Source organism: Petaurus breviceps, unplaced genomic scaffold (genome assembly GCF_028583685.1).
Source record: "Petaurus breviceps papuanus isolate PSGF00001 unplaced genomic scaffold, PetGlider_PUasm1.0 225, whole genome shotgun sequence".
Lineage (NCBI taxonomy): Eukaryota > Metazoa > Chordata > Mammalia > Diprotodontia > Petauridae > Petaurus > Petaurus breviceps.
In genome coordinates this window covers 16,377,950-16,390,031 of record NW_027185889.1, presented here as the reverse complement: position 1 = coordinate 16,390,031, position 12,082 = coordinate 16,377,950, and positions in this window count along the sequence as shown.

Here is a 12,082-nt window from a genome sequence, read left to right as displayed (position 1 = left end):
GGTAGATAGCATTTTCCATCATGAGTCCTTTGGAATTGAGGCAAGAAATATATTTTAATATATTAATATATTTATAATACATTCATAAATATATTATTTAAGCCAAATAATTGTAAAAATCCAAAGAAATATAAAGCATATAGATACATATATTTACATACACACATATTCAGAGACAAATGAATTGGAAAACTGGTTGAGGGATAATCTAAGAATCATCAGTCTACCAGAAAATCATGACAAAGAAAAAGCTTGAGTACTATATTTCTAAAGAAAACTGTTGTGGCAAAAACCTACGGTAAAAAAACTGAGGCCAAAGGTCCAACTATAATCTCTTTATTAGCAAGACTAGAAGTTGCCAGTAATGGAGCTCAGTGACCAGCATCACACCTTATAATCAGAGTAGCTTTTTATACGATTTGGTGGATAGAGAAGGTCAAATGAAGCAAACTAAACTAAAACTGTGATCAGCCTGTAAGAAAACAGATAAAGAGAAAGAGTTATGGTACCAAGGCTTCACTGTCAGAATCACAAAAAAGATTTGGTAGCTGCCAATATGGAGAGGAGAATTTGGAATATTTTATTCCAAAAGGCAAAAGAGAGAGGCATAAAACAAAGAATAACTTACTTTTCTAATCCCTGCATGATCTTACTGTGTGAAAATGGATCTTTAATAGAATAGAGGACTCTCAGGGAATCCTGATGAAAAGGCCAGAAATGAGTAGAAACTGAAAAGAGCACACACAAGAGTCAGGAGAAACACAGAAAGCTAAATATGCGTGATCTTTTGGAAGGTACTACAAGATGATAAATTGCTCACATTATAATAGCAAGAGAAGAAAGATTATGTCCTCTCCAAACCCTATTGGCTTCAATGGGCATAATGAAAGTTAAATAAGCTAGGCAGAGGCCCTCAGTGTGGTTTTGTTCTGTTCTTATAGTCTTAAGAGAAGAATGAAATGGAGGGAAAGGGAAATAAACAGGGGAGTGAAGGAGGAGGAGAGGGAAGAATCTTAACTTTCTCATACAGTAGAAGTGCATGAGATAAAGAGAATACAGTATGGAAGATGTGGGTGGATGGGGATCCTACGAACCTCACTTTTATCTGTCTGTACCAGACCAAAAAAAGTTGAACATATTCATACTCACACAAACAAAAAGAAGTGTGCTGTAGGAAGACATTAAGTTCAACTAAGAAGTAGGTGGGGACAGGGAAAGAGAAGAAGGTTTACGAAGGAGGCTGAGTGAGGGAGTAGTTACAAGCAACAAAACCAAACCCTCCAAAGACTTTGGGTGGAGCATGAAGGGAATGTTAAAAGGAAAGAAAGAAAGAGTAAAAATTTCTAATCAAGATTGGAGCAAGTTTGGGGAGGCTAGGTGGCGCAGTGAGTAGAGCACCGGACCGGAAGTCAGGAGGACCTGAGTTCAAATCCGACCTCAGACACTTAACACTTAACTAGCTGTGTAGCCAGCCGTGTGACCTTGGGCAAGTCGCTTAACCCCAATTGCCCTCCAAAAATAAAATAAAAGAATGGAGCAAGGAGAAAAGAAGAGATCCAGTGACCAGAAACAGATCCCTTCAATTATAGAGCACTAGTGTTAAGTAAACACTTCTTTTACCACATTCCTTCCAAAGAGTGAAGGAGGGAAAAATTAAAAATAGAGGAAAAAGCACAAGAGGATAGGAACAAGGAAATTAACATAACTGTAAATAGGAATGAGATAGAATCACCCATTAAAAGGCAGATTGTAGAGCAAGGGAAATATTTGCATCAGATATCACCAATGAAATGCCTGCTATCCAAAATATATGGGGAATTGACATACATGTATAACATCAATAGTCATTCCCCCAGCATTAGTCAAAAATATGAAGTTTTCAAAGGAAAAATTACAAATTATAAATGACCATAGGAAAGCATGCTCCAAGTGACCAGTAATTAGCCAAATGCAAATTAAAACAACATTGGGGTTGTACCTCACACCACATACATTGATGAATATAGTATCTGACAAAAGATAATTTTTTGGTGTCATCCTCTATTTGCTTCACCTTTACTCCAGTCTTTGATGAAGAGGTGAATGTTCTTCTTGTCAAGACCAATCTATCTACGTGTACCTTTGATCCTACCCCCGTCTGTCATCTCCAGAACATTGTGCTCACAACCATGTACTCTGTCATTCTAATCTTAAATTTCCTCATATATGTTTCCTTCCCTACAAATGTGCCTGTTTCCTCCAGCCTTAAAAAGTAAATCTTTAATAAACCCTACTACTGTTTCTTCAAGTTATCATCTTATACCTCTCCTTTTTTCAGCCAAGCCTTACACAATAGAAATGTCAAAGGATTTGAAGTCAGAATATATGACTTCAGATCTCACCCCTGCCACTTGCTACCTGACTTTGGGCAAATCACTTAATTTCCATGGGCCTCAGTTTCCTAATTTGTAAAATGAAATTATTGGACTCAGTGGCCTATAAGATTCCTTCCAGCTCTAAATTTACGATCCTATGATTCTATAAAAAGCTGTCCAATCTTGTTGCCTCCTCTTTCTGTTCTCACTCGTTTCTTAGTCCTTTGCAGTCTGGTTCCCAGCTTTATCATTCAATGGAAACTCCAAAGTTACCATTGTTCTCTTAATTGCCAAATATAATGACAGTTTGTCATTCCTCAACCTTTTTGGCTTCTTGGTAGCATCTGACATCATTGACCCCTCTCTCTTTCTGGATGTTCTTTCTTCTCTGGGTTTTAGTGACACTGATCCCTCTTGGTTCTCTTCTAACAGGTTCGATCACAAGTTAGCTTCTTTTGCTATTTCATCATCCATATCATGCCCCTGACACCATATATCCAATGAGTTGCCAAATCTATTTCTAAAACATCTTCCACCTCTTCCCCCTTCTCTCTGCTCACACATACCCCACCCTAGTTCTGGCCTTTATTACCTCTTGTCTAAACTATTACAATAGCCTCCTAATTAGCTTCTTTGCTTCAATCCTGTCCTCACTCCAATCCATTTTCCATACAGCTGCCAAAGTGATTTTCCTAAAGTCAGGGTCTGACCATGTCGTTCCTCTATCTAATAAAGTTCAGTGGACCACTACGTCTTCTTCAGCCTCCCAGTTTGGTATTTAAAGCCTTTTTCAATCTGTTCCAAACCTGCTTTTTGAGCGTTATTGCACATTATACTGTTTGTACTTCCTATGGTCCAGCCAAACTGACTTTTCTGCTGTTCATTGTACATAACTGGAAAAACTCCATCTCTTATCTCACTGTCTTTGCTCTGGCTGTTGCTCAGGATTTGAATCCAGCTCCATTGAGGTTAAGTAACTCACTAAGATTCACGTAACAATTGACTGTCAAAGATAGGGTTTGAGCCCTAACTCCAAGCCCTATACTATCCATTGCACCATAGCTTGTTTGTTTCCTTTAGAGCTTCAAAACGATTTTAGGATCACAACTTTGAGATCAACTTCTTCTAACTTTGATGGCCAGTGGCACAAAGAGCTGAAGTTATTTTCTGGAGTGTTTTTCATTTTACATAACTTGAGTCTGTGCCTGGAAACCAGGAGAAAATTTCCATATTGGACAGCTCATAACATTGGCACCAACTTCCTACTTGCAGGCATACTGGCTCCATTTCTAACAGATTTAATTAGACCATCTTACAGAAAATGAATCCTGTACCCATAGCCATAGCATTGTGTGAAACCCACTTGCAGTACCTTAAATCTGCATGCTCTTAGACAAGTACCTCCTAATTTCATAGCACAATACTTTAAGAGTCCCAGGACAGTGAAGGTATCACCAAGTCTGATTTGTCTCTTCCTTTTTAGTAATGTTCAGATCTGCCCCTTCCTTTCTGATGTTGCTTCCAACATTCTACCTCATGCCTGGGCTATTGTAATAGCTCATTTACTGGTCTCTGGCAATACTCTGTCCCTCCTAACTTACATTCTTCACACTACCTCCAAATTAATTTTCCTAAAAACTTTTCATCATGTAATTTTCCTGATCAAGAACCTTAATCGGCTTCCTACTTCCTACAAGATAAAGTCTAAATTTCCCAACCAGATATTCAAGGCTCTCACCCATTAGGCTCTAACTTTGCTTTATAACTTTTTTTATATCCCTCCCTTATATGAGCTTTCCACTAAAGCCAAATTGACCCATTATTCACTATTTCCCCCAAGTTGTCCATTTTTACTTCCATAGCTTTGTTCATTCACTTCACTCCCCTGGATTGAGCCTTTGTTCACCATTCTAGCTATTCAAATCCTACATTTAAAGACCATTTCAAGTCCCACAATCTGCATGAGACCCTCTCTCATAATCCCCATATAGAGTGATTTCCTCCTCTGAACTCATGTGCTGGCTGCCTTACATTGCTATTTACCTTTTCTTCTCTCAAAATGCAGAGTGTAAGCTCCTTAAGGGCAAGGACCTCTATTTTTTTTATTCCCATGTGCTGCAGTGCACACAAAATATATATCAGCAAGGCAATCAACAAGTATTAATTTAGCAGCTGCTATTATTGCCAGATGCTGTGCTAAGTGCTGAGGATACTAATGTAGAAAATTAAATGATCACTTCTCTCAAGGAGTGTCTATTCTGTTGGTGGGGAGAGACAGTATGCATGTAAAAGTATAGGGATTGGGTATGTGATTTCTTTGGTATAGGACACTCTGCTGTGAGGGAATTCCCTCACAGCACCTTCTCTGCACCATATGGTCTAGAGACCTGAGAGATTCAGTGACTTTCCCAGTTTGTATCAGAGGTGGGAGGCCTTGAAAGCCAGCTTTCTATTCACCTCACCATGTTACCTCTCCTATGATTAGTCTGTATATATAAGTATTTATTGAATAAATATGATCCAAATAACAAAAAAGTAATTGATTAAATACAAGACAGTTATGGAGGGGAACACTCTGGCCATTGGGGTTTGGAAAAGAACTCCTGTAGAAGATTGTATTTGAACTGCTTCCTGAAGGAAGAGAGAGCTGGAGATGAGCGGTGAATGACTGAATCATTGAGATTACATGAAGCAACATAAGAGGGTAAGGAAAACATGGACAGGAGTAGGATTTCCAAAACTATTTGCAAGACTAAAATACAGTAATGCTTGACTTCACTGGCAACAGAGAGGATTGAGGTGTTCCATATAAATAAATTTTCCTAATAACTAAAATTTCCTTTTTAAGCACAAAACTATTTTTAATTTTGGCTATTTTGGTGGAAATTTTAAAAGTTGTATCATGTACCTCCATACTTTCTTAAGGGACTTTGAAAGTTCTTTGTCTTTGTGCCAAGTGGTATTACAATGATGCCTGCAAGATCTGAACTATGTTTTTTTAAATTTTTGTGCCTTTAAAATTTTTTTTTTTGGGGGGGGTGTTTCTGCCGCTTCAGCCTTTGATACGCTTACTACTATCACTTTTTGCTGCTTTAATTTTACTTGATTATAACTGCTTTCTCTTCTCAAAGACTAAAGAGCATTCATCTTTTTTTTGGCTTTTTTTTTTGGAGGGCAATTGGGGTTAAGTGACTTGCCCAAGGTCACACAGCTAATTTTTGTGTTACGTGTCCATTCATCTTAATACACGGATTAAAAAAAAAAAACTGTTTTGACTCCTGAGAGGCCTTTGGTGGTAGTGGTGGCACTTATTTCTCTGAGTTTTGTTCTAAATATTCATCATTATTAGTTGTGACCCCTGTAATGATATATTAGAATATATATAACTTGTTCTCTCTATCTAAGTTTATAATAACATCTGGATTCAGAAGTATTGCTATTATTCCTTTCAGACTGAGATAATGGGTTTAAGTGTTCTTTCTTCTTTTGAAATATTAAGGTAATGTAACATGTCTACTTACTGGCAGTTACAGAACTTTTAATATGATTAACCCACTAATTTGCAATAATTATGGTTCTGAAAGTCTTTACTATTTTACCTCTATTTCCTGTTTCACTCTTGCAAATCAAGACTTAAAATTCTACTTAAAGTCAAGTCTGAAGTTTTCTGATCTCACAGGCAAAGAAGTTGTATTTGGAGAATGTAGTGTGGTTGGCTTATGGGGAATTCTATTCAGAATTCTATGCCATACCTTCCTCCCACCATGAGTACTAAAACTCATTGTGAAATTGGTTTCTGGAATTTACAAAGAAAACTTCACTGGGCTTAGCTAATTATTTTTTTATTCTGGTTTCTAAAGTCTTGTCCTGAAGTGATCAGTCTTCTTGAGCACACCACCTTTATGTAAATTTGGGCCATACTGATTTCTGTATTTAAGTGTTCACAGAGTTTAAATATCAGAATGAATTTTACTCTTCCATATTATCATTGAGATATAATTGGAAAAGCATTGGAATAGTAGTTCAGAAATTTGGGTTTCAATCTCAGATCTACTTCTATGGTGACCTTGTCATTTAACCTTTAACCCTCTGCTTCCTCTTCTGCAAAGTGATAACACCTACCCTAGCTACCTCATAGGGTTATGTAGATTAAATTAGATAATGTATTTGAAAGTATTTTGTAAATGGCAAAGTCCTATAGAAATATTAGACATTGTTATAAAATTAGTTTGTATAATATTAAGTAGTCAAATGTGAATCTGTTAGCTTGATAGTGAGATCATACTACAAATGAGAACAAAGTTATGTCTTTAATTTTTAGTATAACTTATTTATTATTATACATATGGAAAAAACAAACAAAACAATTCTGTGTATATCTCTAATTACAAAGGTGTAACAGATGCTTGTCCTTCAACCCTTTTTGCCATTGGGAGATATTATTTTCGTGGGAAATTAGTCCCATTTCTTAAAAATCACTCCTTTGTCATAGACTTTTTATTTTCTTTCCTAAAGATGGTTTTTTCCTCCAGTGGTCTAAATCTCTTTATACTAATAGGGCCACTCAGCTCCATTCAGGCAGAAGATTAGCAAGTCTGCTGGAATTCAGTGTGTCAGATGAGGCTTATAGACCCAGTGAATCAATTTGGAATGTGCCAGGCTGCATATTAACTAAGGTGAACTATAAAAAATTCATTCAACAGTAGTGCTTAGGGTTTTGAAGACAGAAAATTATGTCTTTTTTTGCCATCCAGGCCTCTGAAATGTTTTCTCTCCATTCATATGAAACTACACTTAGAAATTGTAACGCATTCTTAGTAAAACAATGCTTACTACTAGGAAAGAATAAGGAGAAAAAGTCATGCTGTATAATCTTCAACCTTCTTTCAAAAAATTCTTTATGTAAAGGAAGAAAAGGCAAGCACTGAAGTTTATTCTTGGGGAAGCACTTTTGGAGAAAAGTTGTTGGAGGTTAAATTATTCACAAGGTTTTTACACTTCCTTCTGAAAAGACAAATACTCCTCAAAGAATTTTTTGTTGTAATTTAGCTTAACTTTTCCTTGTTATTTTTAATAGACCATAAGCTTGAAAAGCTCGATACCTCAGTGTTAATTTGTCTGAAGCAAGAAATGAAAATTCACAACTTTAGAAATTTTAGAATTTTCCTTTCACATCTCCTCTCCAGAACAAACAGCAAACCTGTTGCTATTTAGTATATTTTGAAGTCTCAACTCTTAAGACATTCGTGATAATAATTTACTAGAGTAAAACAATTCAAGTAGTTCATAAATTGTCTTTGTGATATCTGCTAATTATTGAAAGGATTGCAAATATTTAACTAAATTTTATTTTAAAAAAAAGCTTTGTTCACCTGATAATCTCTATAAAGATAATCAAAGAAAAAAACAAACTTGTGATCCTGTGTGACCTCAGACAAATTGTTTAAACTTTTTGGGCCATACATCTATATCTATAAAATCGGAGTTGGATCAGATGATTTTTAAGGTCCCTTCCAATTCTAAATCTGTAATCCATAGGGCCAAAATGTTCTGGTATCACCATAGTTAAAAAAAATGAATGAGTAAATGGAAAGCACTTATTAAATGCTTACTATATGCCAAGTGTTGTGCTAAGTGCTAAGGGTATAAAAATGCCAGATAGTCCCTATCTAGTTAAGAAAATGAAATGTAACTTAAAAATCATCTAATCTAATTCCAATTTTATAGTTAATTCAAGATAGTATATGAGAAGTTGCACAAGAATGTCACAGATCAAAGGAAGGAGAAATAATCATGGACTGGGATCCAAGATCAAGGGCAGTTTCCACATAGAAATTGACCTTGAGCTGGACTTTGAAGTATAGATGGTGTTGAATTGACAGAGAAGAAGGAAGGGGAGGGCATTTCAGGTAGGGAGATAAATAGTATGAGAAAAGGGGAGAGAGCAGGAATGTTCAAGGCATGAAGTAAAGGGTTTGGAGAATAAGATAATCTTGGTAAAGAAGGTGAAGCCAAATTGAAGACTAAGGACTTTGAACTTCAATCCTGTATGGTAATGGTAGGTCCTTGAAGGTTTTTGAACAAGGGGGTAACATTATGAAAAGTGGTTTTTAGAAAGCTTTATTTTGCAGTTGTAACAGGTAGGTGGTACAGTGGGCCAGGCCTGGAATCAAGAAGACTCATCTTCATGAATTCAAATCTGGCCTCAGATACCTACTAGTTGTGTGACCCTGGGTAAGTCACTTAACCCTGTTTGCCTCAGGCCTCAGGAAATTGCAGACTTCTCTAGTATCTCTGCCAAGAAAACCCAAAATGGGGCCACAAAGAGTTGGACATGACTGAAATGACTGAATAGCAACAACAAAATTTTGCCATGGAGCATGCAGATTGGAGAGGGAAAAGGCAGAAAACACAGTTGACAGAAAAATCTGACTATGTTACTCCCTTGTCCTCAAATCCTAGGGGTTAACTGTTGTTATTTATATTATATGTAATTATAATTATATAATTGTTTTATATTATATATAACATGTATAATATAATAATTATATAATTGTTGTTTATATAACTCTTTTAGCCTGACACTTAAGGTATTCCTTAATGCCACAAAGCTGCTTTTCCAGATTCACATCACATCTTTCATGTTCTGGCCAGATTGGACTAGTAGAAGAAGATTGGGAAGCAATATCATCCTGATCTTTTCCTGCTTCCATGCAATACCATGTTTCTGGAATGAACTCAGACCACATTGTCTTTTATTCTGTCAAGGTTTAGCTCAACTGCCACCTCTTTCATACTTCTAGCTAAGATCTCTCCTCAAAATTTCTTAGAGCTCTTTGTCTAGGTTTGGCCATTGCTCTTATGACATCCATCTTATGTCATATTTTTCTAAATTTTGCATATTCCGTAATCAATTGTAAACCCTTTGAGAACATGGACTGTATTTTCTTAATCTTAATATCCATCATGCCCAGTATACTACAGTTTGTTCAGAGAAAGGTGCCTAATAAATTTGAATTGAATTGAATGGAGGAGATTGTCCTGCCCTGGGCCTTGGAAGCACCCCAGCCAAGTGGGAATTGACCAATAGATGGTGCTGTAGGTCTGCTGCTTATTTGCTGATAAGAGGGAAAGAAGCTTGTTCATGAACAGTAGTTTCGAAGCATGATTTGGATCCAGTTTAGAGCTGGGCTTGGTGATGAATTGGCGCTCCCGTGACAGTGCTACAGCAGACAAACCAAGGAGCAGGTGGACTAGACATTTTAGCAGCTACTGTCTCTGTGATTTGCCTGGGTAGAAAGGACAGAGAAGGGTTGCCTCAGAGCTGAATTCCTAGGCAAGATGTTAACTTTGTCTGAATCATCATCTAGTGTCTGTCTGTCCATTGCAACTTAACTCGTAGAATAATAACTAGAGGAACCTAGTGGAGCTACCGAAACATGGGAAACAGCTGAAGTGTATAGCTAATAATTGTGCTGCTATTTGGGAGGGCAAAGGGAGAGATTAACTGGTGTATTTAAAGGGGCAGAAGCATTGACTACGATTACTAGTAAATGTAAGATGGCTTGCAACTCTGTGTAATGTAATGCCAAAAGAAGGCAACTTCCCAGGTTCAAAATACCAGCATAGGTGCTCTCTATTTTATTCAGTGACAAACCAAGAACAGAGAAGATCAAAACATGACATCATTCAAAATACAGCATTCACTAAGCGTGATTAAATAATCTCCAAGTACTACCCCACCCCAGGACCTTCCAATCATTCAATCAATTACAAAGTCTCTGTTCTAAATACTTCTCCACCCCTAGGCTATACCTTAATTAAGTCCACCACAAAGCCCCTCTTCTCAAATGGAGATTAGTTTCCAAACATAGGTGAAGTACCTTCATTTGTCAATCACAGAGCACAATAAGGTCAAAAGTTCCCCACCCCTGGATCACAATTGAATCTACCCCAGAGTTACATCAAGTTTAAACACAGCACTTAATACCCAAATGGAGGTCTTTTCTTCATCTTGACAAGAGGCAAATTCTCAGCAATCTTAGTTCCTGGGGAGACAAGGCTTAGCAAAGCCACAAGATACATTGCCAGTCCCTTCATGAATTTATCCTCTGTCTGTAGAACAGTCCTAGAACCCCTGAACACATTAGCAAAGCCCTCTCCCAGGATTTCTGTAAACATACAACAAGAAAATCCTTCTTCAGGGCTTCTGAACCAACAGAAAGACTCCCAGACCCCTGCGACAACAGCACTGTCCCTCACCAGTGGACAGTATTCACTCTGTCTGCAGGACAGTCTCCAGACCCCTGCAACAACAGTACTGTCCCTCACCAGTGGACAGTATTCACTCTCTGTCTGCAGGACAGTCTCAGGCCTTCTTAGCGAACAGCCAGGTTCCAGGACTTCTTCAACAAAAGGACAGTCTTTCACCAGTGGACAAATCTGGCAAAATAACATCAAAACAGACAGACAAAGTACCAGCAAAACAGCCATGTCTCCTCAGTCCTTGGCAGCTCAGGGGGCAGGTCTCAAAAGTCCAGGGCAATTCAAAGCGGCCACCAGCAATTCTCTTAGTCTCTCTCTCTCCACGAGGTGCTGCTACCAAAAAAGATCTTCCGCCTCTCTCTTGTCTCTCCAAATCTACATCACCAGCTCCTCCCAGTTCAGGACTTTCTTTTCACATCAACAAGCCCATCCCACAGGTGGGATTAACAAACTCTGGGTTTTAACACAATCAATTTGAAAACCAAGCCAATACAGGGGAATCTTTAATTGCCATTACTATCACACTCTGTTACTTTTAGGCAGAACTAGCCTAACAGCAGAGAAAGGAACTGATCTAAGGAAGGAAGCCTTTGGGAAGGTACAGCCTCAGCTATGTAGAAAACTCAGGGAATCTGGCACTGTCACAAGAGGAATAGATGTGTTTTCTCCTTGCAGAGAGGGATTGTTTCACTCATATCTCCAGTGCCAGCTACTGTGTCTGGCACATAGTAAGCCCTTATTATTTGTTGATTGATAGAGCATGGACTCACTTTCTAGTGAGAGAAGATTAGTTTGGGTCTACTTGAGGATCCTATGATCATAGTCAAAAAACTGGCCTAGACATTCTGGGATGATATCTTTGAATGCATTTACAAATTAACATCCCCTACATCTGGATTGTTCTGCTATTGCAAGCTAGTAAATCCCCCTACACACACACGTGCACGCGCACACACACACACACACACACACTTTGGCAAATGTACTAAGCATAACTATAATGTTTATCAAGGCATCTAGGTGGTAGAATGCATTGAACTCTGTACTTGGAGTCAGGAGGGCCTAAGTTCAAATATGGTCTCAGACTTTCTAGTTATGTGACCCAGGGCAAGTCATTTCATGTTTCTGAACCTGGGTTTCCTCATCTGTAAAATGGGAATAAGAATAGCAACAATCTTTCAGGGTTGTTGTGAGGATAAAATGAGATAATATATGTAAAGCGCTTTGAAAACCTTAATGGGCCATGTAAATATTGCTCAGCAGTAGTGGTGGTGGTGGTAGTAGTAGTGGTAGCTGACCTAGGAATGGGAGTGGGGGGACACAAAGACACTACAGTTAGTAAACAAAGGTGAATGGTGGAGGAAGCGGGGACGTTAGCAGACAGAGCTGATAATGATTGCCTGGCCACTTACCATTTGAAGAACATTAAGAAAAGCAGTTCATATTTCTGGGCCTCAGTTTCT